General features: G+C 40.9%; 2 pseudogenes; both read left to right on the top strand.

The window, feature by feature from the left end:
• LOC132394161 (very low-density lipoprotein receptor-like) overlaps window positions 1-5254 on the top strand; it is a 125477-nt pseudogene extending 120223 nt beyond the window's left edge.
• A 4451-nt stretch (window positions 5255-9705) lies between these two features.
• The window catches only part of LOC132394753 (very low-density lipoprotein receptor-like), a 56877-nt pseudogene continuing 39012 nt past the window's right edge, over window positions 9706-27570 (top strand).

The following is a 27570-nucleotide window of genomic DNA, read 5'->3' as shown; positions in this document are numbered from 1 at the left end:
CGGCTCTGGTTCTTTTTTTTTTACCATCATCACTATCTATAGATGCTCTTTTCAATTTTTATAATATTACTTTTTATTCATTTTTCTGTTTCGGATATACACGTTTATACTTTGTAATAATGATTTACTTTTTTTCAAGATGTCGTTTCTTCTTCCCATAAGACTTTGCTTTCTGTAAGCATTTATTTGTTTGCCTGTACTTCGAAATGGGACGAATGTTTTGGATTTTTTGGTCCTTTTTTTTATATATTGTAGTGTCTATAATAATCTTTTTTTTAAATCCTATTTTGATAACTTTTTCTTATTAAATTTTTTTTAATAGATTGCTGAACTTACATTTGTATTTTGTAATATGGCTTTTTCAAAATCTCGTTTCTTCTTCCCATAAGCCTTTGCTTTTGAAACGTCATCTTTCTTGTATTTGAATATGGAATTTTTTTAAAGGTATATTACACTTTCAAATTTTAATGTTTATACTTTTTTTATTAATAATTGTTTGTTTTATTATATTAGTTTTTTCATTCTGATTGATATATATATTTTTTTGCAACCCTATATTTAAATCTGGGTGTTACATAGTTTTTTAAAATCTTTTTATGGAGCTGCCATCTTGAAATGGGGGTAATGTTAGTATTAGATTATGCGCCTGCCGCTTGGCTTTCTTTCAAAGGGTGGGGGGAGGGGGTAGGGATCTTTTTTCACGCTTTTGCTTTTAATTTTTTTGCTTTTAGTCTATGGGCCGACTTTAAATTATTAATATTGTTGAGGTGTCATGTTCTCCGGTTGCTCCTGAATCAATTTTCCTTCTTCCTGAATTATGGGTTATGTGTCTTTTTAACCTTTTATGATATACATAACTAATATTGGCATGATGGATAAATCTATTAACTTTATCTCTTAGAATACTAATGGTTTAAATCATCCGATTAAATGTAAAAAAAATTTAAAGTATTCCATAGATTGAACGCTAATATTATTTTTGCACAGGAGACCCATATTAGGAGGGAGGATAATCAGCGTTTTTTTAGGTTCTGGAAGGGTCAACAATTTCACTCGAATTGTACCGCTAAAATTAGGGGTGTGTCTATTTTTTATAGACCCCTCAATTTCGTTTACACATCATGAAACTATTTCTGACCCACAGGGCAGATTTTTGTTGATAACTGGTTCACTTTTTAATAGAAAAGTGGTTCTAGTTAATATCTATGCTCCAAACTTTGACTGCCCTGAAATTTTTGAACGTTTATTTACTTCCCTTCCTAATCTAAATGAATATATGTTGATAATGGGTGGAGATTTTAATTGTTGTTTGAATCCTTCGATGGATAGATCTAAACCTATCCGAACTCTTCCAACTAGATCAGCCTCACTTATTAATTCTTTTATGGTTGATTCGGGAATTACTGAAATATGGCGGTTTTTGAACCCTAAAGATAAAGAATTCTCATTTTTTTCACATGTATATCATAGCTATTCTAGAATTGACTATTTTCTTATTGATCATCGGTTATTAACGGATGTTATTGATTGTAAATATGATTCTATTACTATTTCGGATCATGCACCTTTGAAGTTATCTATTAAGATTTCGGACTTTTCCAATAATATTAGATCTTGGAGACTTAACGCTACTTTGCTTCAAGACACAGAATTTATCACCTACATAAAACAGCAAATTGACTTGTTTTTCTCAACAAACTACACTGAAGAAATTGACAGAGGAATACTTTGGGACTCTTTTAAGGCTTTTATCCGTGGACAAATTATCTCATATTCCGTTGGTAAAAGAAAACAAAGATATTTAGATATCGCTTTATTAGTGGATAAAATTAAGGAAATTGATAAGATTTACTCCGTGACTCCTACCAAAGAACTCTATAAGAAGAGAGTTGAGCTTCAAATGGAACATAGTTTATTATTATCTTCTTCAATTGAAAATCAATTGATTAGGACCAGGGCTCAATTCTATATTCATAGTGATCGAACTGGTAAACTGTTAGCTAATCAATTAAAAGCTATTTCGACTAAGCGACAAATTATTAAAATTCGTAAACAAGACGGTAATTTTACTACTGATCATAAAGAAATCAATAACACTTTTCAAGATTTTTATAAATCTTTATATCAATCAGAATTTGATGGTGACCTGTCCATGATGGATAATTTTTTTAATAATTTGAATATTCCTAAACTGATAGATGAAGATTGTAGCTTGTTTGATGCTTGTATTTCTATGGCCGAAATAGGAGAGGCTATCTCATCAATGAATTCAGGGAAAGCTCCTGGCCCTGATGGTTATATTGTAGAATTTTTTAAAACTTTTTCTTCTTTGCTTTCCCCTTGGTTATGTGAAATCTTTAATGATGCGTTTGCTAAGAAGAGATTACCTCAATCTTTTTATGAAGCTACTATCTCTCTAATTCTTAAAAAAGATAAAGATCCTACTTTATGTGCATCTTATCGCCCTACATCATTATTAAATGTAGATTCTAAGATTCCTACAAAAATTTTAGCCATTAGATTAGAAAAGGTACTATCACAAATTATTTCAGAAGATCAAACTGGTTTCATTAGGAATCGGTATTCCTTTTTTAATGTTAGAAAATTGATTAATATAATCTATACTTCATCACCCACAATTCCAGAATGTGTTATCTCATTAGATGCTGAAAAAGCTTTTGATAGAGTTGAATGGACATACTTATTTAATACATTGAGAAATGTTAATTTTAGTCCTAATTTCATATCATGGATTAAATTAATATATTATAAACCTGTTGCTTCTGTTCTTACAAATAATTATAGATCCTCTTTTTTTCAATTATGTCATGGTACGAGACAAGGTTGTCCCTTAAGTCCTTTATTATTTAATATCGCATTAGAACCTTTAGCCATTGCTATTCGTGAATCTCCTAATATTTTTGGTATTACCCGTAATGAGAAGGTATACAAATTATCACTTTATGCTGATGACTTGCTGTTATATATTTCTAATCCTGACAGGTCTATTCCCGCTATTTTATCCTTGTTGGCTCAATTTGGTAGCTTTTCTGGTTATAAATTAAACTTGGATAAGAGTGAATTATTTCCTTTAAACGCGCAAACTTTATTGAATGACAGGATACCATTTAAAGTTGTTACTGATAACTTTATCTATTTGGGTATAAAAATTACCAAGAAATATAAAGATTTATTTAGACTGAATTTTTTACCTATGCTTCATCAGATTCAACAACTTACTACAAGATGGTCTCCCTTATTCATATCATTAATTGGTCGGATTAATGCTATTAAAATGATGATTTTACCAAAATTTTTATATTTATTTCAAGCCTTACCAATTTTTATTCCTAAATCTTTTTTTGACAACATTGACTCAAAAATTTCCTCATTTGTGTGGCAAAATAAAAACCCCAGGTTAAGTAAAAGGCAATTACAAAAATCTAAAAAAGATGGTGGTTTAGCTTTACCTAACTTTAGATTTTACTATTGGGCGAATAATATTCGTAACCTAATGTATTGGAAATTAGATTTGGACTTACCATTGTGCCCGCAATGGGTAAATTTAGAATGCAGTGAGGTAAAGGGATATTCTCTATTCTCTGTTCTTGGTTCTTTTCTTCCTGTTGTTTTAGTTAAATTCAATAAACAGATATCTAATCCTGTTATCAAACATACATTACGAATTTGGTTTCAATTTCGTAAGTTTTTTTACTCTGAAAAACTTTGTTCTTGATAGCCCTATCTTATTTAATTTTTTTTTCAAACCTTCCTTGACAGATCAAGCTTTTAGCATATGGAAAAGGAAAGGTATAAAATGTTTTCGTGATCTTTTTTTTGAGGATACTTTGATGTCTTTTGACCAACTTTCCAACAAATTTAAATTACCTAAATCTATTTTTTTCAGATATCTACAAATCAGAAATTTCTTACATAAAGTTCTGCCATCTTTTCCCAATTCAACTTCAATGGATTTCCCAGATTTGATTTTTACCTTAAATCCTTGTCAGAAGGGATTAGTAGCTTTTATTTATAATATGATTATGAAGATACAACCAGAAATATCAAATAGAATTAAACAAGAATGGGAAAAGGAATTTCGATATAATATATCAACAGATAAATGGGAAAAAATTTTACAAATGGTTAATTCCTCTTCTATATGTGCTAAACATGCTTTAATACAATTTAAAATTATACATAGAGCTTATATGTCTAAAGATAAGCTTGCTCGATTCTACTCTCATATTAACCCCCAATGTGACAGATGTCATTTAGAAGTGGCTTCATTGACCCACATGTTTTGGTCATGTCCCGCTTTACATAACTATTGGAAGGACATATTTGTTACCATTTCCTCAATTTGGAATATTGATTTACAACCTCATTTTATTACTGCAATTTTTGGTATACCAAATGAGGATGGTAACCAGTTTTCTCCTTCAATCAGACGAATGATTGCTTTTGTAACATTAATGGCCAGAAGGTCTATATTACAAAACTGGAAAGAAGTAAATCCTCCTACCACGTCTCAGTGGCCTTCCCAAACTATTTCATATCTGAGTCTGGAAAAAATTAGAAGCACTATTTTTGACTCATCAATTAAATTTGAAGAAACTTGGGGACCGTTTATTCGACATTTTCATATGAATTAATTTGGCCTTTTCCAGACCTTCTCTCTGCTTGTTCTTCTTCAGGTATGGAGTTCTTTGACACTATCATATACTTATAAACCATTATTATTGCCCATGTTAGTTTTAGTTTAGTTCTTTTTTTTTTCTCTCAATATATTTTTTTGTTTTTTTTCATATATAGTTATATAGACTTGATTAATGTACTCTTTTTTGTTGATGTTTAATAGGATATTATTATCTTATTACCAATGTAATTTTAAGTCTATTGTATTCATAACCTATTCATTATGTTATGTTTTTTTTATAATTATATATGAAATTCAATAAAGAGATTGAAAAAGAAAGAAAGAATCTTGGTAATGCTGATTTATATTTTGTAAATTAGGCTTTGTGAAGTGTCTAAACTTCCAATTTTGTTTAATTGGAAGCCCTGTTTTCTCAATTCTATCAATTGCACTGATATTAATTCCAATATACATCAGAGGCTCTCATAACATTAGTCTATTGAAATTTTGTTTTCAACAGGCAGAAACTGGTGCAATGACAGTGTTAATGGAGGCTATGAATACCTGTGTCTCCCTGCTCCTCAGAGCAGTATTAATTTGACTAAATTCACCTGAGTTTGTCCAGATGGTATGCAATTATTCGAAGATGGAAAACAATGTATCACTGGTAAATACTAGAATTAGTGTGCATGTCATTGGGTATTATAATTTGGTTTCCACTTGGACAGCAAGGGAAATGCATAGAGAATTGCTGTAAGATTGAGTTGAAATATGAACCAGGCTCCTTTAAACAAGAGATATTCAGGTGCAATAAACAGTGGCTTTCATAGTTGGTTATATTTCAGTATCAAGGATGATTAAACTTGATTCAGCAAATACAAATATCTGGCTGAGAAGCTGACACAACTTGCAGGTTTAATTGACTGCTGGTCATTGCAAACCATGTCCAATGTGAACACTGCTCAATTGTCAGGCACTGTCCCACGTCAAATTGTAGACAGGGAGAGAATGATGAATAGCCTCTTCTCTCTAATGAAGGCAGCGGAGTTTGTCATCAAAACATTGGTTATAATTGATAGTTGCACTGGCTGGAAGCCAGAGAAGAGTTTATTCCTCATATGCACCAGGAAAGCTCTGATCCTTTTTCAGGGAGAGAATGCTTTGAGCAAACTTCCACCCAGTGTGTACTTAACACTAGTTATTTTATTATTTCAGAATTTCCACTTGTTAGGAATCAACCATGAGACCAAGACTGAAATCTGTGTGATGTTCGCTTTGGAGCAGAATCTTCACTTTGTAGATATCCCTAATTTACTTGATACTGGTCTCTGCAAACACCACAGTGTTTGGAAAGGCTTTTTTAAAATAGAGAATTTATATAAGAACTTTATTAATGTATATGAGCAAAATGGTTCCATAATCTTAAAGTGAAATCAGATGAGAACACTTGCCAAAGGCCTTTGGAAAAGGCAGTTTAATTGATGAGATTTTTGTCTATTTAGTATAATTAGTGCAAGAGAATACAATTTGTGGGGGGGGAAAAAACAATAGCCCAAATCTCATTTCAAGATGTGCTATCTATTCTGAATAATTGTAGATGCTAATGAAAACTCTGCAGGGAGTCCTAAACGGTGGTTCCGGTGCTGCAAAATATGTGAAGTTGGTTTAAAGTGAATTCTGTTGTTCTCAATTTCAGCCACTCAGATTCATATTTCATACAACAAATCATACTTAATTAGTACATATTAAAATTTATTTATTAATTTCAAGCACTTTGAAATGCATGGACCAGAGTGTAAATATCTTGTGTAGCCTTGTCTATCAAGTTGAGGTAAGCATTTGTCTTACCAGATTTCTGCTTTAAAGCCTGATTTTGTTTGGGTGTTTGGCAAAATATGAGCTACCCTGGTATGAATTGCTGGATATAAAATAAACATTAAATTTTCCATAAAATTTAGGAAACAAATAGGCTAACTAATAGCGGCTAACTAAGAACAGAGATGAAAATTGGTTCAGAAAAGGTACTTAGGACAGTTACCTGCCTACTTGTAAGTTAGTTAAACACAATAATGTTTTATCCAGAGCATTATTTTAATAGACTGTTTCATCTTATCAGCTTCAACTCTCATCTGTAGAATATCAGACTTTGTATGTCATAATGGCCAGTGCTTACCTGGTAAATGGAAGTGTGATGGTGATGTCGGTTGTGAAGACGGTCCTGATGAAATTCCAGCACTTTGCCGCTAGTATCTCCTTGATATCTCAATAGAGGTTCACATTGAACACTAAGTGGATCAATACACTCTTTACAAGGAAACTGGATTTCATTAGTCCTTTGTGTAACTCATTTGAAGTTAGATAAGCTTTAAACCCTTTCCAAGCTGTCTTGAACAGTTGATCCTTAAGGTTTATCTTCTAATATTTATTGGGGCCCCTACTCTGACTCCACTTTGCAGAGATGGGAGAGATTTAATAGGAACTGAGGGATAAGAATATATAGAATGAGCTACCGTGGGAAGTAGTTGGGGCAGGTACATGAACAATATTGAAAAGGTTGGAGGGATATGGGACAATTGGGACCAGCTTAGACAGGAATCTTGATTGGCATAGGCCATTTGAACTGAAGAGCCTGCTTCCGGGCTCTAGGACTCCATGACTCAAGATTCAAATTTATTTGTCAAGTGCACATTGAAATATACTGAAATGTGCCATTTGCATTAACAACTAGTGCACCGGACCACAAGCACAGCCCACAAGTGCTGCTACAAATTCCAGTGCCAACATAGCACGTTCACAAATGCTCAGCAGGGCACCACAGAACACAAGAAGCAATAAACAACACAGCAAAAACAAGCCCATCCCTATCTCCCACCCGCACACATATATAGTCCTGTAGCGGTGTGCTACACACAGCGCTAAAATAACGACACGGAGTCGGTAAGCTGCAGTTAAAGAAGATATTATTCGAACTTCACAGCCTTGCTTTAAAGCCTCCCTGATTCTGTCCTCCCCGGGTGCAGATGCTGTAGGGGGCACGTACTCACAATCCCGCGCAGGCTTTTCCCTTTGTTGGTGAAGCAAACCTGGCGCCCTTTTGGGACTGGCCTTTGTGCCGGCGCGCTGGCTATTTGTGAGCCGGTTCGAGTGCACTAGGAAGTGGGTCGACACATAACCCCCTCCCCCCCCAAGAACTGGCGATACACCCCCCAATGTCCACAATCTGGGCCGGACCCTGTTTGGGAGGTTGGCCTCTGCGCTGCAGTGCCGGAAACTCAACCAGTTGCACTAAGTCCACATGGGCCGGTTTGAGTCGGTCCACCGTGAAAACCTCCCCTTTCCCCCAAACGTCCAGCACGAACATGGACCCATTGTTCCTGAGCACCATAAACGGCCCCTCGTAGGGCCATTGCAGCGGTGGCCGATGCCCGCCCCTGCGTACAAACACAAACTTACTGTGAAGTGGGTATGGGGGCCAGGTCACCGAGCCTCTCGCATAGTCTGCCCAGGACTGCTGTGGGTTCTTCCTCTTGCCCCCTTGGGGCTGGTATGAACTCCCCGGGGACGACCAGGGGTGCACCGTACACCAACTTGGCCGACGAGGCGTGCAGATCGTTTTTGGGCACCGTGCGGATGCCGAGTAGGACCCAGGGAAGCTCGTCCACCCAGTTAGCTCCTCTCAGGCGGGCCATGAAAGCCGACTTTAGGTGACGGTGGAAACGCTCCACCAGGCCGTTCGACTGTGGGTGGTAGGCAGTTGTGTGGTGCAGCTGTGTCCCCAAAAGGCTGGCCATAGCTGACCACAGGCTGGTGGTGAACTGGGCGCCTCTGTCGGAGGTAATGTGGGCCGGTACACCAAAGCGGGACACCCAGGTGGCGATCAGTGCCCGGGCGCAAGATTCAGAGGTGGTGTCGGTGAGCGGGATCGTCTCTGGCCATCTTGTGAACCGGTCCAGGATAGTCAGGAGGTGCCGCGCTCCGCGCGACACTGGCAGGAGGCCCACGATATCCACATGAATGTGGTCAAAACGCCGGTGGGTGGGATGGAACTGCTGCGGCAGAGCTTTGGTGTGCCGCTGCACCTTGGCCGTCTGGCAGTGCATGCACGTTCTGGCCCATTCACTGATCTGCTTGCGGAGTCCGTGCCAAACGAACCTGCTGGAGACCATCCGGACAGTTGTCCTGATGGAGGGGTGCGCTAAGTTATGAATGGAGTCGAAATTGCGTCGCCGCCAAGGTGCCGGGACGACGGGACAGAGTAGTGTCCTCTCACCTGGGCCTACGGGGAGGTTCTGGAGCCTGCATGAACAGATGTGGTGTCAGTCATCTCCGGTCCAAAAATCGTTTGGACCGTCGGGGTCACCAATTGTAGCGGTGTGCTACACACAGCGCTAAAATAACGACACGGAGTTGGTAAACTACAGTTAAAGAAGATTTTATTCGAACTTCACAGCCTTGCTTTAAAGCATCCCTGATCCCGCCCTCCCCGGGCACGGATGCTATAGGGGCACGTACTCACAATCCCCCGCAGGCTTTTCCCTTTGTTGGTGAAGCAGACCTGGCGCCCTTTTGGGACTGGCCTTTGTGCCGGCGCGCTGGCTATTTGTGAGCCGGTTCGAGTGCGCTAGGAAGTGGGTCACCACGGTCCTTTAAAAAGCCTCCAGTGGACAAAGGCTCAAGCCTGCAGACACCAGACTTCATCATCCCCGACAGACTTGCAGAGATTCACAGACTTTCCTCCAGCCAAAAGTCCTCGGATTCTGGACCTCCAATTTGTCCTTGGGCCTCAGTCCAATACAGTCGGCCCTCCTTATCCATGAGTTCCACATGCGCGAATTCAACCAACCGCGAATTGAGAAAATCCAGAAATGTTCTTCCAGCACTTGTTGTTTGAGCATTGTTCGCCTTACGTCTCGTTCATTTGCTACTTTGTTCCTGTGGAAAAAATGGCTCCTAAAAAGCAATTAGGTGATCAAAGCAATTCCTCAAAGGCTAAGAGGGAGCGTAAAGTGCTATCTCTCGCCAAGTTGTGTGGCTAGAGGACGTGTCACGGAAGCATATCCCTGTCGATGGCCAAATTATACGTGGAAAAAGCTCCTAGTTTCTATGAGCACTACTGTGACGAGGTTGATGAGAGCAAAAGAGAACTTAAGGCTAGTAAGGAATGGCTGACTGGCTATGTAAAGCTGGCTAATGCCAAGGCCACAGCAGCGTTCCCAGAGGAGCTCAAGCAACTCACAGAAGAGAAAGGCTACCTTGCAAGATTTGTTTGATGATGCAAAGAAAAAGAAGAGACAACTTCCTATAACAATGTTTCTAACTAAAGCATCTGCAATTCTGAAGTCTTGAAGATCCTCAGCCTTCAACCTCCACAGTTCCTGACTTTAGCATTATTGAGCCTCCTCCAAAGCATCCTTATTCCCTAAACAGTACAGTGTAACAAACACTGTACAGGTATTACAAGCTTTACTCATTGTTTGATCATTGTTCGCCTCGCATCTTGTTCGTTCGTTGCTTGTGTTGTGAGAAAGAGGAGCATATACATTTTTTTTCTTATCATGATTCCCAAAACATTACAGTATAACAACTATTTACATAGCATTTACATTGTATTAGGTTCTATAAGTAATCTAGAGATGACTTAAAGTATACGGGAGGATGTGCGTAGGTTATGTGCAAATACTATGCCATTTTAAACAAGGGACAAGCATCCGTGTTTTTTTTTGTTATCCGCAGATATCCTGGAAGCAATCCCTTGCGGATAAGGAGGACCGACTGTACATTGATCCTAGGACATGCTAATCACCGAACACCAGGCCTTGAACTCCAAACTCTCAGATTCATAAATCCAGGGGATCATTAGAGCTCCTGCCCACACAGAATTCCAACTCTGGAACCTGCTGACAGTGGGCATGGGTTCTCAACTCTCTGCTTCTCTGCTGGTTCACCATCTGACCACAAGTCCAACCATGTCAGTGTTTTCAAACACAGAGTGGGGACTTGGACTTTGGCCTGATCTCTAATTCCCCCACATTCCTTTTCCGAAAATGAACCTGACCCCTAACTCTCATCTGTCTCTCAAGCCATTCTTATGAATCAAAAAATTAAGAATTAACCAAGGTTTTAAAAACACAACTAATTTTGAGGTGTGAATCAACAGATGTCACAGCTTGGTGCCATCTTCGACTGACTCCTGGGGTTATTTGCTTGGTCACCGGATTTTCAAGGGAAACAAAAGAATGTTTGGTAGCAGCTGATGACTTCTACTTTCACACTGCTGACCAGCTTTAATCAATATAGTATCTATGATGAGAGAAAGACGTTTAGTGAGGTTCTTCAATTAGTTTGAAATTTCCAGTATGAATTTTAAGTCTGCTTGATTAGTACTTGGGAGCAAAAAGCCCAGGAAAACAGATCGGTGTGATGAAATTTTGAAGGTTGCAGTAGTGGTTAAGGAGATCAAATAAAAAAATTCTTTGACAGCACGTCTAAGAATATCCTTGGCTGATAAATCCACGTTTGTGTTTTGTTGTGCTTTCTTTAGACATGAATGCCTGTGCTATTAATGAAATCCACTGTGGCCCTGGATCACTTATGTGTATCCCAGTATCCTGGAAGTGCGACGGTGCAAAGGACTGTGAAACCGGATATGATGAGGTAAATAAATAGAACATTTGAAGTCCTGTCAAGTAACTTAAATCCTAATTTTATTATTTTTGATAATAAGTTGTGTATTGCACCAGCTTTAATTCTTCTTGTCAGCATATGATTTCCCTATAAGTTTATCATAGCTTGTGATTTCTCCATTGTCTTGAAAATTGGGCATGAATTTTGGGCCCCTGTCCCCAAGATAGCACTGGACTGTTTCTTTGCCATAGAACTTGGGTCAGTACAGTGCAGGAATGGGCCATTTGGCCCACTGTCCATGCTGAACACAATACCAAATTAAACTAACTCTCTGCTGCTCGCACAAGATACTAATTCCTCTACTTCCTGCATATTTGTCTACCCAAATCTCTTAAACACCACTATCATCTATCACTACTCCTAGCAGCCTGTGCAGAGATATATCTGTAGTTGTCCTTTTAATTTTCCCCTTCTCTGACTGTGCATCCTTTAATATTTGACATTTCCGTCATGGATTTCATCTAACCTATCTACAGTACATCACTCATAATTTTATGAACTTCTATTAGGCTGCCCTGCAGCCTCCAGGGAAAAAAAACACAAGTTTGCGAACTTAATTACAGTTAATGCCCACCTGATCCGGGTAATGTCCTGGTAAACCACTTCAGTACCCTTTTCAAAGCCTCCATCCTCACTATAATTGGGCATCCAGAACTGCAAGGCAATATTGCAAAATACATTCTAACATTTTGTTCAATGGCACATAACTTCCTGATTCTTGTGGGCAGTGCCCTAATCAATGAAAGCACTGCCTTTACCACTCTATATACCTCTGTGACAACTATGGATTTGGACCCCAAGATCCCTTGTGATGCACTAATTGTCCTCTTATTCTCAAAAAAGTCAGTCTCTGATCCTCAGCTATCTTTTCAGTCCTTACTAATATGGAGCTCAAACTGAATTCTTGTAGCTGGTATCAGCAGTTTAAAATGTTTTCAAATTGGCCTTTGAAATTTTAAGGTTCTTGAAGACTTCTGTAAAGAAATTTAGTTATGTAGAAACATTTACAATTAACGTTCGATATTTTTCAGGCACTCCGTCTTGCAGTGCAGAAGAGTTCACTTGCTCCACTGGCAGGTGTACTCATGGCATTTGTATGTAATGGCAAAGATGACTGTGATGATGGCAGTGACGAAAGTAACTGCCCTTCGTTTTCCTGTGGTCTACATGAGTTTCACTGTAACAGTTCAGAATGCATCCCTTTCAGTTCGGTATGTGACACCCATGTTGATGAATCCCCAGCACAGTGTGGACATATTCCTTCACTTAAAACCTGCTCTCCTAATGACTTCCATTCTGCCTCGGGTGAATGCATCCACATTAGATGGTACTGTGATGGTGATGTAGACTGTAAAGATGAAAGTGATGAAGTCAGCTGCTGTAAGTACTTTAGCTTGTAGTTGTTCTGAATGCAATTGAACAGGGTGTGAAGGATCAAAGCTTTTTTTTAAAGATTGTGTTATAATACCATTATTTGCTGTCACTAACTAAGTGCATTTGGTTAGAACGATCCAGAAATAGAGGCAAGAATGAAACAACGGAATTGATCTGATTCCATTCTCAGTGAATGCAAAGCTGAGAGATATAATATCACTGTAGCTGTAGATTATTCCCATCATTTGATGATACAACTCATACTGACTCCCAGCAGAGCAGTTTCACCTTCTTGTACCCCTTGGTAATTCCTCAATGCCTGGCATTCTTATTTTTGGTTCTCTATGCTAACTGACCATAAATTGCCCTTTTTATATTCTAGCATGTGTTTGTCAGAAGAAATCTGAGCAACTGGCAGAAGTGTGCAAACTCCACGTAGTCCAAGTTTGGGATCAACCCCGGTTCCTGGTGGGATTTGTTCTACCGGAAGCCATTGTAGGCTTGATGGATAGACTGGCTTCCTCAGTGTTGTAGTAAACAGTTTATTCCCTGAGGGAATCTAATACACATTGAGCTCTGATCCCTTTGGAAGATAGTCATGTGTTGGAAGCAGTTTGGAAAATATTTACTGGGCTAGTACTTAGGATGGGTAGGTGAACTTGACAGGTTGGATGGGCAGGGCTTGTATTCTCTGGAGTATCATGTGAGAGGTGACTTGATTAAAACAGAATTGAGATATCTTCATAGGGTAGTTGTGGGTAGGGAGTGATGCATCATAAGACTCTAGAACTAGGGAGATGCAGAATTGAAAGGACACCCACTTAAGACTGACTTGAGTTTCTTTGCAGCTCAAAACACAGGTGTGTAGATCCTTGAGACATAATGGATAAAAGTTATTGCATTGGATAGTAGACAGTGAGGCCCACATGATCATAATGGTGGAATAAATCTGAAGGACGAATTCTGCCCTTAATCGAGGTTTTATGCATTTCCAAAATCATATCCATTTGCATGTCTCGATGGTTCAAAGGAGGTATAAAGCAGATTTCTGGCTGCAGTTTTCACAGAGGTATGATGATGAGGATTAAATAAATCTACTGAAGGTATTGGAAGTCCTCCACTCTGGACAATGAAAAGGATGGATGGGTACACTGGAGTGGAAGATTGAGAGGTGATGTAACTGCACAAGAGGCCATAGGGCATGTAGGAAGGAATTACTCTTCTTTTGCTTTTATAGATTATTGGGCTGGTACTGCAGTTGTTTTAAGCAAATTTAGTACTAGTCTGTCTTAAGATGATGGCACATGCTCGGTGATCAAATCTAGTTCTAAAGATCAGCCTCTCATCACTTTCGATATAAAAGATAATCGGAGCTGTGGTAACTTACAATTTGTTGCAGTTGGTCTCATAAGGAAAATGTCGATCTGACCTAGGTTAAACGGCGGGGGCAATATATAAGGAACAGTGCATTTTCAGTAGAGATTGAGCAGGTTTGTTGTGCCCTGGAAATGGGGAAAATTGGATGCAAGGTTGCCATCTGTTAACCAGCGTGAATGCAGGCTGTTGTCTTTCTAGCTTCTCGGATGTGCCGCCCAGGTTCCTTGCAATGTGGCAATGGCAATTGCATTTCAAAAAGCAAGCAGTGCAATGGATTTAAAGACTGCCTTGATGGCAGGGATGAAATGGACTGCAAGAATGGTAAGTATAGAATTCAAATAGGTGGGACTTAATGCATGTCACTAGAAATTTTATGACCTGCTTTTCTTTCTCAAGAATGCGCAGGAGCCAATGACTTCAGATGTCAAAGTGGCGAGTGCATAGATCAAATCAAAGTGTGTAATCAGCATCCTGATTGCAAGGACTGGAGTGACGAGCCCCTCAAGCTATGCCATGAGTATCTTTACTCAATTGTTACATATTCTCCCAGAATCTCCATACCTCATCTTCTGCACTAAAAGTACTGAAACTATCTTTCCTGTAGTTGCCCTATAACAAAAATATATGGCTCTCTCCTCATTTCAACATTACTGGTGTTTTCTATCTGGTGAAAATACTTGGTTAATTATTCTTCGATCTGAAATGTTTGTCGTTCCACAGATGTTGCCTAATCATGAATTTTGTTACACTTAGTTTTTGGATTCTGCATTCTTTTTTGTTTTCTGCTTAATTCTGAAAATCAGAAGTTAATACTTTAGGCTCCACCAACAATCTATTCAGCATACAAGAAAACAGTTGATTTCTCCTTCACTTATCATCTTATCCTATTATTTACATTGCTCAAGTGTCTACTTTGTATATCTCTGACTCCTTAACACTCTTGCTTACTTAACTGCTGTTCTTTCAAGGCTCATTCTTGAGTCCTGTTTTTGTTCTTGTTTTCAACATTTTGGTCTTCAAAAAAGATTAGCTTTGTCTTGCTCTCTACATAATTGTAGATTATAGCTCAAACATGGCTTGTGTATGCTGATTATTGCCAATTCTGGCTGCAGTTTCAGTTATGGGGACTGTTTACTCCTATTCGCTGCTAGCATTTGCCTTATAGAAGCTATCATTACCTTTTATTTTTCTTGACTAAACTATTGATTTTGGTAACTGCACTTCAAACACCATGTACTGGAGCACAAAACTTAATTTACAAAGCAGTGAAATCCCATTTTAAATTACATTATTTTACCAGGTAATTTGTACTTTATATTAAGAGCAAAAACTTTCATGTTCTGTCACTGAATTTGGAAGCAGCTTTATCACCCTTGCAGCCTTTTGGTGTTTTATTCTGACTTCCCATGGTAGCATGGTGGTTAGCGCAATGCTGTTACAGATTGCAACGTCAGAGTTCAGAGTTCAATTTTAATGTCATCTTTAAGGAGTCTGTGGAATCTGTGAATTTTCTCCATGTGCTCCACTTTCCTCCCACAGTCTATACCAGTTAGTGGATAAATTGGCCATTGTAAATTGTCCCATGATTGGGCTAGGGTTAAATCAGGGGTTGCTGGGCAGCATGATTCAAAGGGGGAAGGGCCTATTCTGTGCTGTATTTCAATAAATAAATAAGATTAATTTCTTGGGCTAAAAAAAATTGCATGCAATGATTGGAATTTCCAGATCTTCCTTCCCTCTCAATTTTATTGAGTCTAATAATCCTAAAAGGTAGAGTCTCAGGTGAAGTAAAAGGTATGGGGTCAAATGTGGGCAGTGTGGCTTTCCCTGGGAGAAATGTAATGGCAAAGAGATGTAATTTTACTGGGGGCTTATTGAGGTTGTGAAGTTAGAAACGGCAACTATCTGGCTGTCAGATGTTGAATATATTTTGTCTCTGACATGAGGACATCTTGGTATTGTTGCCAAAAAGAACAATGTTAGGAATTGAACCAAATAATCTCTTTAAGGTCATTGTCTAATTAATTATAAATGATATGAGTTAACATTGCGGTCATTTTCATGTGCACGATCTTTGGGCCAGTGTCACCTGCTGGAGTTGCCTTGAGAATCAAACAAAACTGTCTTTTCACTCCACCAATTAATAGTTCAAATTAGCAGTGCAATTGGTGTGAATGTATAGTCGGCACACTTGAAGAAACTACAGGAATTGAACAAGGTCATTCGTAGCAATCAAGTGGCCTCTACTTGTAGAGTATCTTTAGCAAGGCTACAGGAAGGATTGAAATGGGCTACCTCTCAAAATTAATTATAATCTTCAATGCAAATGTGTAGATTCACCAAAATGGTGAGAAACTCTGGTTTGTAGTTGTCCTGTGCTTGAACTCTTTGGCAAAATACTGATCACCCTGTGTGAAGGTAGTTGGGCTGTGAAATGAAGTCATTATGTTTTCGCAGATCTAAATGAATGCTTGGTGAACAATGGTGGTTGCTCCCATATCTGCAGAGATCTGGTCCTAGGCTATGAATGTCATTGCCCTGCTGGCTTTGAGTTGATTGATGGAAAACTCTGTGCAGGTGTGTTAATAGTTTCTACATTGTATTCACAGCACAAGATGATATTTTTAATATAACTTTTTGGCAAATATAGTTATTAGGAGGTGATCTGGGGCAGGTGCTCTGACTATTCCGATTACCAGGCAATATTCACATCCAATAGTAAATGACTTCAGCCTTGGCTGTTCATCAGACTTCACTAAAATTGGAAAACTGCCATTAAGCAGAAATGCTACTACAGAAGCCATAAAGCTCTATCTACTAGAAAAAGCCAAATGTTGCCAGAGTGGCTGATTTCCTGCCTCTTGATCCAACATGCTATAATGAAATTATCTGGAAGAATCAGTTTTGCCACATGTCGAGGGTTTGAGTAGCACCTCAACTTGTGCTGTCCACCGAGGGCAATGCAGGCGGTCAAAATTCTTGAATTTCCAACCAAATAAGGCACCTTTTCAAGTTCAAGTTTGATGCCATTTGACTATACATACATTCAGCCAATCGAAACAACATTCCTCTGGTCCACGGTGCACCCATAAAACATGTATCACATTCAGCACATGTAAGCAGTGCAGTAAACAGCGTACAGTCCATGGTGTTGGCAGGGTATCCATTCATCAATCAGCCTGAAGGAAGAAGTTGTTTCCCAGACTGCCAATTCCGGTTCTTGATGCTCCTGTACCTCCATCCTGACAGTTGTAGGTCAAGGAGATTGTGGGATGCGTGGTAGGGGATTCTCAACGATGCTTCAGCACTTTGTATTTACTGCATTTGGTAACTATCACAAGTAGGCAGTAGGGTGATCCTCTTGGCAGTTTTCACTACCCTTTGTAGGGTCTTGTGAGCCAATGCTTTGCAGCATCTATACCACACAACAGGACACTCTCAATGGTGTCCCCATAGAAAGTTGGTAGAATATAGAGGGGTGCACACCTTAATCTCCTCAAAGTGTAGACACTGCTCTGCCTTCCTGATGAATGAGGAGATGTTGTGGCTGCAGTTTAGATCGTCCGTTTTGTGCACACCAAGAAACGTTGTGCTCTTCACTCTCTCCATGGCAGAGCCATTGATGTGCAACAGAGTGTGGTCATTCGGCACCTTACTGAAGTCCACAATTGTCTCTCTTGTCTTGTCCACTTTGACATTCGGGTAGTTCTCACATATTTCTCTCCCTACTCTCTGTGTGCCGACATATTATTGCTGATGAAGCCAGCCACTGTTGTGTCAACAGCAAACTTGGCTGCGATTTGAGCTGGAACTGGCAGTGCAGTGGTGAATTAGCAGCGACTGAGCGCACAGCCCTGGGAGCACCAGATGGATCTTCAGATGTTGCTGCCAGCTCGCACTGACTAGGGTCTTTCTGTCAAATAGTCCAAGATCCAGTTACAGAGAGGAGTGTTTAGAGCCAGCAAGGACAGTTTACGGACCAGCCTCTGATGGATGATCGTGGTAAATGCCGAGCTGAAGTCGATACCAAGGTTCTGGTGTATGAGGCATTGTTTTCTAGGTAGCACAGGGTGGAGTGGAGGGCCGAGGCTATGGCATCAACAGCACATCGTGTTGAGTGGTAGGTGAACCGGAAAGGGTCCAATGTAGCCAGACGGTGGGATTTTAAAGGCTCCATTACCAGCCACTCAAAGCACCTCATGATTGTTGAGGTCATTGTCACTGGGCGGTAATAATTTAGCCAGTGACTGTCGCTCTCTAGAGCATGAAGCTTGCAGGAACGGTAGACCGTTGCAAAGAGATACCGAAGATGTCTGTTGGGCCGCACAATCCCTCAATACCTGACCAGGTACGTTGTCCGGCCCAGCAGCTTTGCATGGGTTTACCCTGGCTAGGATCCTCGTCACCTCAGCTGCAACCACTCCCCCTCTGGGGGAGGGGCATTTCCTCACTGTCACATCATTTTTTGCATCTATTCATGCATTGAAGGCATTCAGCCCATCAGGTAGAGAGGCATCACTGTGGTTGACATGCAGGGTGGATAGAGTCTGTTAGGGATTCGTACCTTCCCGCATGTCCCTGGTGTCATAAAGGTGTCTGTAAATTTTCTGTGAGTATTCTCGCTTTGCCTTGATGGCACATGAGAGTACGGCTCTTGCTGACCTTAGAGCCATCCTAACCCTCAATCTGAAGTCAGCATCTTAGTTCCTAAACAGTGTGGTCAGCTACAGTTTCTGGTTTGCCCTGGCAGTGTAGTGCTTGATCACGGCAACATCCTCTATGCATTTTCCTATGTGGACAGTCACCGATCCCAGATATTCACCAGTGTTGAGGTGATGATTTGTAGGTAACTGCCTCCTTGAATATGTTCCAGTCCATGCATTCCAAACAGTCCTATAGTCTTTTGTAAGCCAGTCACTTTCACCTGGCAATCGGAATGGTCCATTTGGAAGATGGAATTTTGTATTCGATCTTGTTGAATATGTTTCCATGTATTGGATTGAAGCAAGTTACCTAAAGTGATCTGACAGTTAATAGGCATCTTGAAAAACTATCTGAACTTTGTGTATTGGAATTGAACCCAGTCTGGTTGAAAAAGTCAGCTTCAAATCAAAGGTTAACAATTTTAAAAAGCTTGTGTTTAATTTTTCAGATACTAATGAGTGTCAAAATCCTGGCATCTGCAGTCAAATTTGTATTAATTTAAAAGGAAGCTACAAATGTGGATGCTTTGCAGGCTATCGCATGGATCCAATTAATCAAGTCTGCAAGGCAGTAGGAGGCAAGTACTGTTGGGTTTTAACTAGTCCCCAGTTCTGCACTCATTGGAGCTTGGGAAATGCCCTTGGATAGTTCCAAAGCAACACACACAAAATACTGGAGGAGCTCAGCAGAGCAGATAGCACTGACGGAAAAGAGTAAACAGTCAACCTTCTGGGCTGAGACCCTTCATCAAGTTCCTTCAGTGGTTTGAACGGGGGGACAACTGCACAAGCACTTGGAGGTCGGCTAGTGAGAACAGCAGGAAGAGTTTAAGAGGAAGACAGATTACAGAGCAGACGTCAGAGTAGAGGGAGACAGAGTAGGAAGGCTTCGGCAATAAAGGGTCGAGGCGAGGTAGATTATCTGTTTAAAATAAAGACAGTATGTATGTGAGGCCAGTTTTCTGTGTTCGTTGTCAGATGTGGGAGATCCTGGAGACTCCTGGCCTCCTGGACAACCATATCTGCGCCAGGTGTGTCGAGCTGCAGCTCCTTAGAGACCGCGTTCGGAAAGTGGAGATGCAGCTTGGTAATCTTTGTCTGATCAGGGAGAGTGAGGAGGTGATAGAGAGGAGTTATAGGCAGATAGTCAGCCCAGGATCACAGGAGACAGCGAGGTGGGTAACAGTCAGGAGAGGGAAGGGCAAGAAGCAGGTACTAGAGAGTATCCCAGTGGCTGTCCCCCTTAACAATAAGTATTCCTGCTTGAGTACTGTTGGGGGGGGGGACAGCCTGCCTGGGGGAAGAAACAGTGGTCACGCCTCTGGCACAGAGTCTGGCCCTGTGGCTCAGAAGGGTAGGGAAAGGAAGAGGATGGCAACAGTGATAGGGGCTATCTAGTTAGATGGTCAGATAGGGTATTCTATGGATGCAGGAAAGAAATGCGGATGGTAGTTTGCCTCCCAGGTGCCAGGGTCTGGGGTGTTTCTAATCATGTCCATAATATCCTGAAGTGGGAAGGAGAACAGCCAGAGGCCATCGTACATGTTGGTACCAACGACATGGGCAGGAAAAGGGAGGAGGTCCTGAAAACAGACTACAGGGAGTTAGGAAAGAAGTTGAGAAGCAGGACCTCAAAGGTAGTAATCTTGGGATTACCGCCTGTGCCACGCGACAGTGAGTATAGGAATAGAATGATAAATGTGTGGCTGAGGATTGGAGCAGGGGGCAGGGATTCAAATTTCTGGATTATTGGGACCTCTTCTGGGGCAGATGTGACCTGTACAAAAAGGACGGGTTGCACTTGAATCCCAGGGGGACCAATATCCTGGCGGGAAGGTTTGCTAAGGCTATTTGGGAGAGTTTAAACTAGAATTGCTGAGGGATGGGAACTGAACTAAAGTGACGGAGGAAAGGGAGGTTGGCTCACAAATGGAGAAAGCTCGGAGACAGTGCAAGAGGGAGGATAGGCAGGTGATAGAGAAGGAACGCAGTCAGTCCAATAGTTTCAGGTGTGTCTATTTTAATGCGAGGAGTATCATGAATAAAGAGGATGAGCTTAGAGTGTGGATCAACACTTGGAGCTATAATGTTGTGGCCATTATGGAGACTTGGATGTGTTATGAATGTACCACAGCTCTGAGGGGCCGAAAGGGCGAGAGCAGCCCCCTCCTTCCGGAGAATCGCAAGAGCACTATTAATTCGGGTCTCGGACCCAGGCAAATGAGAGACAATGTAACGGTTTTGGCCAGGGCTCTTAGAGACACCTGTGCTGAGGGCAAGACCCTGCTACGTGACAGCTACCACGGATATGGACACCCTCGGGCAATGTGGGGGTGGGGATTGCATCACCCTACTTTGATGGACATCTACCACTCTGCAAGTCAAGATAAAAGGGGACTGCAGGAGGCGGTACCCCAGAGAGACGCACCAGAAGGACTCGATCGCTCAACGCTCCCGTGATAGCTGGAAGCCAGTCAAAAGCAACTCCGTAACTTCTCTGCCTGGGGAGCGGGTGGCTGATAATACCAAGGACTTCGAACTAATAACAGGGAAACAACGCTCCCCTGATTCAACGGTGTTGCTTCATCAAAGACCTGGGCAAGTTTTGTCGTTTCTCCTCACTCTCTCTGAAACACGTGAAACCCAGCGATTCCCCAAAAAGACTGAAGCCTGCAGACTTCTGAGTGACTTTTATATTCCCAGCGGACAATATATTATCCCCTAGACAATAGTCAAGATTATTTCTTAATGATGATTATTGCTATACCCGCGCTTTAGATTGAGTTTTGCCGATGTATATGTTCTGAATGTTTGTATTAACCTTACTTTTGTGCCCCCCTTTATGAATAAAAACGTTCAAAAATAGTGCCATCAGACTCCAACGGACCTCTCTGTCTTTGCTGGTGAGTTACAGGATACGTAACAACTGGTGCAGGGGCAGGAATGGCTACTTCAAGTACCAGGCTTTAGATGTTTCAGAAAGGACAGGAAGGGAGGCAAAAGAGGTGGGGCTGTGGCACTGTTGACCAGATATAGTGTCATGGCTGCTGAAAAGGAGGAAGTCATGGAAGGGTTGTCTACAGAGTCTCTTGGGTGGAAGTTCGGAATAGGAAGGAGTCAGTAACTACTGGGTGTTTTTTTTATAAACAACCCAATAGTAACAGGGACATTGAGGAGCAGATAGAGAGACAGATTCTGGAAAGGAGTAATATTAACAGAGTTGTTATGATGGGAGATTTTTATTTCCCAAATATTGATTGGCATCTCCCTGGAGTGAGGAGTTTAGATGGGATGAAGTTTGTTAGCTATGTTCAGGAAGGTTTCTTGACACGATATGTAGATAAGCCTACAAGAGGAGAGGCTGTACTTGATCTGGTATTGGGAAATGAAGCATAAATTGGAAACAGATATTCTCAGGGAAATGTACAGAACAACTGTAGCAAATGTTCAGGGGATATTTACGTGGAGTTCTGGGTAGGTATGTTCCAATGAGACATGGAAAGAATGGTAGGGTACAAGATCCATGGTGCACAAAGGCTGTTGTAAGTCTCATCAAGAAGAAAAGAAAAGCTTACAAAAGGTTCAAAAAACTAGGGAATGACAGGAATCTTGAAGATTACAAGGCTAGCAGGAAGGAGCTTAAGAAAGAGATTAGGAGAGCCAGAAGGGGCCATTGGTGGACAAGATTAAAGAAAACCCCAAGGCATTCTACAAGTATGTGAAGAGCAAGAGGATAAGATGTTAGAGAATAGGACCAATCAAGCGAAACAGTGGAAAAGTGTGTATGGAACTGGAGGAAATAGCAGACATACTTAATGAGTGCTTTGCTTCAGTATTCGCTATGGAAAATGATCTTGGTGATTGTAGGGATGACTTGCAGTGGACTGAAAAGCTTGAGAATGCAAATATTAAGAAAGAGGATGTGCTGGAGTTTTTGAGAAGGATCAAGTTGGAGAAGTCACCAGGACTGGAAGGGATGTACCCCAGGCTACCGTGGGAAGCAAGGAAGGAGATTGCTGAGTCTCTGGCAATGATCTTTCTATCATCAATGAGGACGGGAGAGGTTCCAGATGATTGAAGGGTTGCAGAGGTTGTTCTCTTATTCAAGAAAGGGAGTAGAGATAGCCCAGGAAATTATAGACCAGTGAGTTTTACTTAAGTGGTTGGTAAGTTGATGGAGAAGAACCTGAGAGACAGGATTTATGAACATTTGGAGAGGCATAATATGATTAGGAATACTCAGCATGGCTTTGTCAAAGGCAGGTTGTGCATTCTGAGCCTGATTGAATTTTTTGAGGATGTGACTAAACACATTGATGAAGGTTGAGCCATAGCTGTAGTGTATATGGATTTTAGCAAGGCATTTCATGAGGTACCCCTTGCAAGGCTTACTGAGAAAGTAAGGAGGCATGGGATCCAAGAAGACATTACTTTGTGGATCCAGAACTGGCTTGCCCACAGAAGGCAAAGAGTGATTGTAGACGGGTCATATTCTGCATGGAGGTCAGTCACCAGTGGAGTGCCTCAGGATCTGTTCTGGGACCCCCTACTCTTTGAGATTTTTATAAATTACCTGGATGAGGAAGTGGAGGGATGAGTTAGTAAATTTGCTGATGACACAAAGGTTGGGTGTGTTGTGGATAGTGTGGTGGGCTGTCAGAGGTTACAACAGGACATTGATAGGTTGCAAAACTGGGCTGAGAAGTGGCAAATGGAGTTCAACCCAGATAAGTGTGGGGTGGTTCATTTTGGTAGGTAAAATATGATGGTAGAAAATAACATTAATGGTAAGACACTTGACAATGTGGAGGATCAGAGGGATCTTGGGGTCTGAGTCCATAGGACACTCAAAGCAGCTGTGCAGGTTGACTCTGTGGTTAAGAAAGCATATGGTGCATTGGCCTTCATCAATCGTGGGATTGAACTTAAGAGCCGAGAGGTAATGTTACAGCTATATAGGACCCTGGTCAGACCCCACTTGGAGTACTGTGCTCATTTCTGGTCGCCTCGCTACAGGAAGGAGGTGGAAACCTTAGAAAGGGTGCAGAGGAGATTTACAAGGATGTTGCGGGGATTGGGGAGCGTGCCTTATGAGAATAGGTTGAGTGAACTCGGTCTTTTTTCTTTGGAGTGACGATGAATGAGAGGTGACCTGATAGAAATGAACAAGACAATGAGAGTCATTGATCATGTGGATAGTCAGAGGCTTTTCCCCAGGGCTGAAATGGCTGGACAAGAGGGCATAGTTTTAAGCTGTTTGGAAGTAGGTACAGAGGACATGTCAGGGGTAAGTTTTTTACACTGAGAGTGGTGAGTGCGTGGAATGGGGTGGCAGTGGTGGAGGTGGAAACGATAGGATCTTTCAAGAGACTCCTGGATGGCCATGTGGAGCTTAGAAAAATAGAGGGCTATGGATAAAGCTTAGATGGTTCTAAGGTTGGGACGTGTTTGGCACAGCTTTGTGGGCTGAAGGGCCTGTATTGTGCTGTATGTTTTCTATGTTTCCATGACAGTTGCTACCTTGCCTGCTGAGTTCCTCCAGCATTTTGTGTTGCTTTGGATTTCCAGCATCTGCAGATTTTTGGATAATTCCTATCTGCATGAAGTGGAGTTTACAGCCTTTGATGTTTATTCAAGCACTTCACAAATACATCACTGCAACTAGTTTCTGCTTCAAACTATGAACTTGGAAAATAGAATTTAACTGAAATACAATGAGCTGAATTGAACTTGGCAGCAAGAGTAAAACCAGTGTGATTATCTGGGTAACATTTGTTACTTGCTGCACTGATAGATCATTAACTTGGGATTCTTCCGATTTAAAACAGCCCTTCAACAGGCTACGCTTGAAGTGTAAGAAACAGTTCATCTCAAGCGCTTGAAGCTGTGCTAGAATCTAAAAGCTGTATTGCATTATAATCTCGGTTTAGTTAGTAGCTATTGGTAATCAAGGAAGAGGACAAAGAATAGGAACTTTGAAACAGCAGGTACTGGAGGCAAATGCGGTGGAAATTCTAGTAATGTATTGAATTTTGGCATGTAGTTTCTTTTTCTGTAGGGTGTTGGAAAATAGTTCTAATCCATAATATAATAAACTATGTTGCACTGGTTCATGCATTTATTACAGGAAATCTTGCTGAACTGCACTTGGGCAGTGGCATAAAATTAGCTCGTACAAGCAAGCTGGATGAACTCAGCAGGTCGGGCAGCATCCGTTGAAATGAGCAGTCAACGTTTCGGGCCGAGACCCTTCGTCGGGACTGAAGAAGGAGGGGGCAGGGGCCCCATAAAGAAAGTGGGGGGGAGGGTGGAAAGCCAATCAGAGGAAAGATCAAGGGGTGGGGGAGGGGAAGCAGGGAGGGGATAGGCAGGAGAGGTGAAGAAGGAATCTAAGGGGAAAGCACTATGGGTAGTAGAAGAAGGCAGAATCATGAGAGAGGTGATAGGCAGCTAGAAGAGGAGACAGAGTGAAAGTGGGATGGGGGAAGGGAGAAGGAGGGAATTACCGGAAATTGGAGAATTCGATGTTCATACCAAGGGGCTGGAGACTACCCAGACGGTGTATGAGGTGTTGCTCCTCCAACCTGAGTTTGGCCTCATCATGGCAGTAGAGGAGGCCATGTTAATCAAATGTTCCTGAAATTTCCCAGTTGTTTTATCAGAACATGGTTCTAATTCTTGAAGGTTCAGCACTTTCTTTGCTACCAGAATAAGTGGGAAAAACTTCATTCTAAGGAAGAACTTTGAATAGAACAAAGTTTGAAGATTGCTGGTAGTGGACTGAGGCATAGGGGTGAGGGACAAGGCTGAAGAAGGATTTGAGCTCTTGGATATATGGTTAATGAGAAGGTAACTTCATTGACCATCATGTACGTTTAGTCAGGGGATAAATTTTCCCTCTCAAGCAATCTATGCTGTTTAATACATCAAACCTGCGTATCTAACAATGTCCTTCAAATTGTCCTTGTTTCTGTCAACAATCTATTTTTGGTATCTATTTTTTCACTAAAGGCGTGCAGCATTCAAAACTGCATTCACTGGAAGCATACCACAGGTCGGGCAGCATCTGCGGAAGGTGTTTCAGATTGAAGACACTTGATTTGAACTGGGGAAGTGGGGAAAAAAACAAGCTTGCAGCGAAGTGAGATGGTAGAACAAAGGAAGAACTTTTTTTAGGGCAAGACCAGGGTCACTAAGGTGGTCTAGATGTTTATGGAGTGATCTGGTCAATAGGCTGAGGTCAGTTAGAGAAACGATGTGTTAAAGCTGGCAGATGCTGGTCAGGCTGTTACTGAAATCACAGGTGAATACTGGAATTTCCTATAAACTAGACAGTACCAGTCAAGAGATAAAGACAGAAAAACTTGCAATGGAGATGGCTTCTCCTGATACTTGCCTGAAATTCTTGAATTCTTGAATTGAAAGTAGCCCAGGTGGAACCGTTGTACTGAATTTCCCTTGCATTTTTCCTTTCTTTTAACAAAAAGCAATTTAACTGCGATCCCTTCTAGGCAAAGAGCCTTATTTGATCTTCACAAATCACCATGACATCCACAAGCTGGGACTACATCACCAGGAGTACACCCAAATTGTTGCACAGCTGAGGAATGCTGTGGCACTGGACACTGACGTTGCAGAGGAGAGAATATTTTGGGCTGACGAGGGCCAGCAGGCTCTCTTCAGGTAATGAATCCTCAATACTACTGCAGATTGCCATGCTGCAAACTGAGCTTCAAATGTTCCTTTTCCTTCACACTTGTTAAAGTATTCATTTGGAAAGTGGATAGTTTAACTTTTCTGGCATGGTACTAATCCTGAGGAATTTCAGAACTTAATACTCGCACAATTAAAACAACTTAATGTCATGGGTTGTGTTATTTCTCCAAACCATCCTCAGCTTGACCATGCACGAGAAGAAAATTCTTGATGTTTCAAGGATCCTTAAAGATGTAAACAATTCAAACGGAATTGCTGTGGATTGGATCTATAAGCATATCTACTGGACTGATGATGTATCTAAAACTATATCTGTGGCTACTTTCAATGGAACCAAAAGGAAGGTCCTCTTTGAAACTGGCCTGAGGGAGCCAGCGTCTGTGGCAGTTGATCCATTGATGGGGTACAGAATCTTAACATTGTTTTTTATTTATTCTACTATTTAACTGTCACTCATATCTCTTATTGGATCCATTTTGGAATGGGCGACTGTGGTTGTAGGAAACGAAGGAATACTAAACAATGCAACTAATGTAACCTTTAATTTTTTGGGGGATGAGCATATAGGTTATTCAACACAGTTTGTCCAACGCTTCTAATTCCCTTTTGTCACCCACTCCCTCACCACTCCACATTTGATCACTTTGTTTTCAAAGATGTTTATTTCTTTCCAAATTTTGTATGGCAAATTCATGAGGTTATTAGTAAATGTTGATCTAAATGTGTGTTTTATGATGGCCTACCTTGAAGATCAAAATCAAATGTTTCCTTTCCTGCTAAACAGTGTGGCGATGTTTTAATGGTTTGATTACAGTGGCTCCTCTTGTGTTCAGCTAGACTAGATAAAAGTTCCCTGGGCTGTGTAGGTCCACAGACCTCAACCTTTTCCTGATTTTATGGAACTAAACTCTTGCTTTCAAGAACAAAAAGCTACAAAGCTGAAATTGTGGTGGGCAGTCTACAAAATGATTTAATTTTGCTTGATGCCAGGAATATTGAAAATTGGGCAATGAGCAGTCAGTTTGGTGTTCCATATATAATGCATTTGTCTTGATTAATTTTAAAGATGATTTGTTT

The sequence above is a fragment of the Hypanus sabinus genome, chromosome 5, assembly GCF_030144855.1.
Source record: "Hypanus sabinus isolate sHypSab1 chromosome 5, sHypSab1.hap1, whole genome shotgun sequence".
Taxonomy (NCBI): domain Eukaryota; kingdom Metazoa; phylum Chordata; class Chondrichthyes; order Myliobatiformes; family Dasyatidae; genus Hypanus; species Hypanus sabinus.
The sequence above is the reverse complement of the archived record's forward strand: the minus strand, read 5'-3'. Positions and strand labels throughout refer to the sequence as shown.